Raw genomic sequence first — 4,504 nt, forward strand, 5'->3', positions numbered from 1 at the left:
ATGTGATCGCGGTCGGCACGCTACCTCTACATCTACCTTCGGGATTAGTATTAGACCTAAATAATTGTTATTTGGTGCCAGCGTTGAGCATGAACATTATATCTGGATCTTGTTTAATGCGAGACGGTTATTCATTTAAATCAGAGAATAATGGTTGTTCTATTTATATGAGTAATATCTTTTATGGTCATGCACCTTTGAAGAGTGGTCTATTTTTGATGAATCTCGATAGTAGTAACACACATATTCATAATGTTGAAGCCAAAAGATGCAGAGTTGATAATGATAGTGCAACTTATCTGTGGCACTGCCGTTTAGGTCATATCGGTATAAAGCGCATGAAGAAACTCCATACTGATGGACTTTTGGAACCACTTGACTATGAATCACTTGGTACTTGCGAACCGTGCCTCATGGGCAAGATGACTAAAACACCGTTCTCCGGTACTATGGAGAGAGCAACAGATTTGTTGGAAATCATACATACAGATGTATGTGGTCCGATTAATATTGAGGCTCGTGGCGGATATCGTTATTTTCTCACCTTCACAGATGACTTAAGCAGATATGGGTATATCTACTTAATGAAACATAAGTCTGAAACATTTGAAAAGTTCAAAGAATTTCAGAGTGAAGTTGAAAATCATCGTAACAAGAAAATAAAGTTTCTACGATCTGATTGTGGAGGAGAATATTTGAGTTACGAGTTTGGTATGCATTTGAAACAATGCGGAATAGTTTCGCAACTCACGCCACCCGGAACACCACAGCGTAATGGTGTGTCCGAACGTCGTAATCGTACTTTACTAGATATGGTGTGATCTATGATGTCTCTTACTGATTGACCGCTATCGTTTTGGGGTTACGCTTTAGATACGGCCGCATTCACGTTAAATAGGGCACCATCAAAATCCGTTGAGACGACGCCTTATGAACTATGGTTTGGCAAGAAACCAAAGTTGTCGTTTCTTAAAGTTTGGGGCTACGATGCTTATGTGAAAAAGCTTCAACCTGATAAGCTCAAACCCAAATCAGAGAAATGTGTCTTCATAGGATACCCAAAGGAGACTGTTGGGTACACCTTCTATCATAGATCCGAAGGCAAGACATTCGTTGCTAAGAATGGATCCTTTCTAGAGAAGGAGTTTCTCTCGAAAGAAGTGAGTGGGAGGAAAGTAGAACTTGACGAGGTAACTGTACCTGCTCCCTTATTGGAAAGTAGTACATCATAGAAACATGTTTCTGCGACACCAACACCAATTAGTGAGGAAGCTAATGATAATGATCATGAAACTTTAGAACAAGATACTACTGAACCTCGTAGATCAACCAGAGTAAGGTTCGCGCCAGAGTGGTACGGTAATCCTGTTCTGGAAATCATGCTACTAGATCATGATGAACCTACGAACTATGAAGAAGCGATGGTGAGCCCAGATTCCGCAAAATGGCTTGAAGCCATGAAATCTGAGATGGGATCCATGTATGAGAACAAAGTATGGACTTTGGTTGACTTGCCCGTTGATCGGCAAGCAATTGAGAATAAATGGATCTTTAAGAAGAAGATTGATGCCGACGGTAATATTACTGTCTACAAAGCTCGACTTGTCGCAAAAGGTTTTCGACAAGTTCAAGGGGTTGACTACGATGAGACCTTCTCACCCGTAGCGATGCTTAAGTCTGTCCGAATCATGTTAGCAATTGCCGCATTTTATGATTATGAAATTTGGCAGATGGATGTCAAAACTGCATTCCTGAATGGATTTTTGGAAGAAGAGTTGTATATGATGCAACCGGAAGGTTTTGTCGATCCAAAGGGAGCTAACAAAGTGTGCAAGGTCCAGCGATCCATTTATGGACTGGTGCAAGCCTCTCGGAGTTGGAATAAACGCTTTGATAGTGTGATCAAAGCATTTGGTTTTATACAGACTTTAGGAGAAGCCTGTATTTACAAGAAAGTGAGTGGGAGCTCTGTAGCATTTCTGATATTATATGTGGATGACATATTACTGATTGGAAATGATATAGAATTTCTTGATAGCATAAAGGGATACTTGAATAAGAGTTTTTCAATGAAAGACCTCGGTGAAGCTGCTTACATATTAGGCATAAAGATCTATAGAGATAGATCAAGATGCTTAATTGGACTTTCACAGAGCACATACCTTGACAAGATTTTGAAGAAGTTCAAAATGGATCAAGCAAAGAAAGGGTTCTTGCCTGTGTTACAAGGTGTGAAGTTGAGTCAGACTCAATGCCCGACCACTGCAGAAGATAGAGAGAAAATGAAAGATGTTCCCTATGCTTCAGCCATAGGCTCTATCATGTATGCAATGCTGTGTACCAGACCTGATGTGTGCCTTGCTATAAGTTTAGCAGGGAGGTACCAAAGTAATCCAGGAGTGGATCACTGGACAGCGGTCAAGAACATCCTGAAATACCTGAAAAGGACTAAGGATATGTTTCTCGTATATGGAGGTGACAAAGAGCTCATCGTAAATGGTTACGTCGATGCAAGCTTTGACACTGATCCGGATGATTCTAAATCGCAAACCGGATACGTGTTTACATTAAACGGTGGAGCTGTCAGTTGGTGCAGTTCTAAACAAAGCATCGTGGCGGGATCTACATGTGAAGCGGAGTACATAGCTGCTTCGGAAGCAGAAGGAGTCTGGATGAAGGAGTTCATATCCGATCTAGGTGTCATACCTAGTGCATCGGGTCCAATGAAAATCTTTTGTGACAATACTGATGCAATTGCCTTGGCGAAGGAATCCAGATTTCACAAAAGAACCAAGCACATCAAAAGACGCTTCAATTCCATCCGGGATCTAGTCCAGGTGGGAGACATAAAGATTTGCAAGATACATACGGAGCTGAATGTAGCAGACCCGTTGACTAAGCCTCTTCCACGAGCAAAACATGATCAACACCAAAGCTCCATGGGTGTTAGAATCATTACTGTGTAATCTAGATTATTGACTCTAGTGCAAGTGGGAGACTGAAGGAAATATGCCCTAGAGGCAATAATAAAGTTATTATTTATTTCCTTATATCATGATAAAAGTTTATTATTCATGCTAGAATTGTATTGAAACATAATACATGTGTGAATACATAGACAAACAGAGTGTCACTAGTATGCCTCTACTTGACTAGCTCGTTAATCAAAGATGGTTATGTTTCCTAACCATGGACAAAGAGTTGTCATTTGATTAACGGGATCACATCATTAGTTGAATGATCTGATTGACATGACCCATTCCATTAGCTTAGCATCCGATCGTTTAGTATGTTGCTATGGCTTTCTTCATGACTTATACATGTTCCTATAACTATGAGATTATGTAACTCCCGTGTGCCGGAGGAACACTTTGTGTGCTACCAAACGTCACAACGTACTTGGGTGATTATAAAGGTGCTCTATAGGTGTCTCCAAAGGTACATGTTGGGTTGACGTATTTCGAGATTAGGATTTGTCACTCCGATCGTCGGAGAGGTATCTCTGGGACCTCTCGATAATGCACATCACTTAAGCCTTGCAAGCATTGCAACTAATCGGTTAGTTGCGGGATGATGTATTACGGAACGAGTAAAGAGACTTGCCAGTAACAAGATTGAACTAGGTATTGGATACCGACGATCGAATCTCGGGCAAGTAACATACCGATGACAAAGGGAACAACGTATGTTGTTATGCGGTCTGACAGATAAAGATCTTCGTAGAATATGTAGGAGCCAATATGGGCATCAAGTTCCGCTATTGGTTATTGATCGGAGACATGTCTCGGTCATGTCTACATTGTTCTCGAACCCGTAGGGTCTGCACGCTTAAGGTTTCGATGACAGTTATATTATGAGTTTATACGTTTTGATGCACCAAAGGTTGTTCAGAGTCCCGGATGTGATCACGGACATGACGAGGAGTCTCGAAATGGTCGAGACATAAAGATTGATATATTGGAAGCCTATGTTTGGATATCGGAAGTGTTCCGGGTGAAATCGGGATTTTACCGGAGTACCGGGAGGTTACCGGAACCCCCCGGGAGCTATATGGGCCTTAGTGGGCCATAGTGGAAGAAGAGGAGAGGCGGCCAGGGCTGGGCCACGCGCCCCTCCCCCCTAGTCCGAATAGGACAAGGAGAGAGGGGGCCGGCGCCCCCCTCCTTCTCTCTCCCTCTTTTCCCACCTCGCGAATCCTATTCCAACTAGGATTGGGGGGGAAGTCCTACTCCCGGAGGGAGTAGGACTCCTCCTGGCGCGCCCTATGATGGCCGGCCGGCCGCCCCCTTTTGAACCTTTATATACGGAGGCAGGGGCACCCCTAGAGACACAAGTTGATCCACGTGATCATATTCTTAGCCGCGTGCGGTGCCCCCTTCCACCATAGTCCTCGATAATATTGTAGCGGTGCTTAGGCAAAGCCCTGCGACAGTAGTACATCAAGATCGTCACCACGCCATCGTGCTGACGGAACTCTTCCCCGATACTTTGCTGGATCGGAGTC

The sequence above is a fragment of the Triticum aestivum genome, chromosome 3A (assembly GCF_018294505.1).
Source record: "Triticum aestivum cultivar Chinese Spring chromosome 3A, IWGSC CS RefSeq v2.1, whole genome shotgun sequence".
Lineage (NCBI taxonomy): Eukaryota > Viridiplantae > Streptophyta > Magnoliopsida > Poales > Poaceae > Triticum > Triticum aestivum.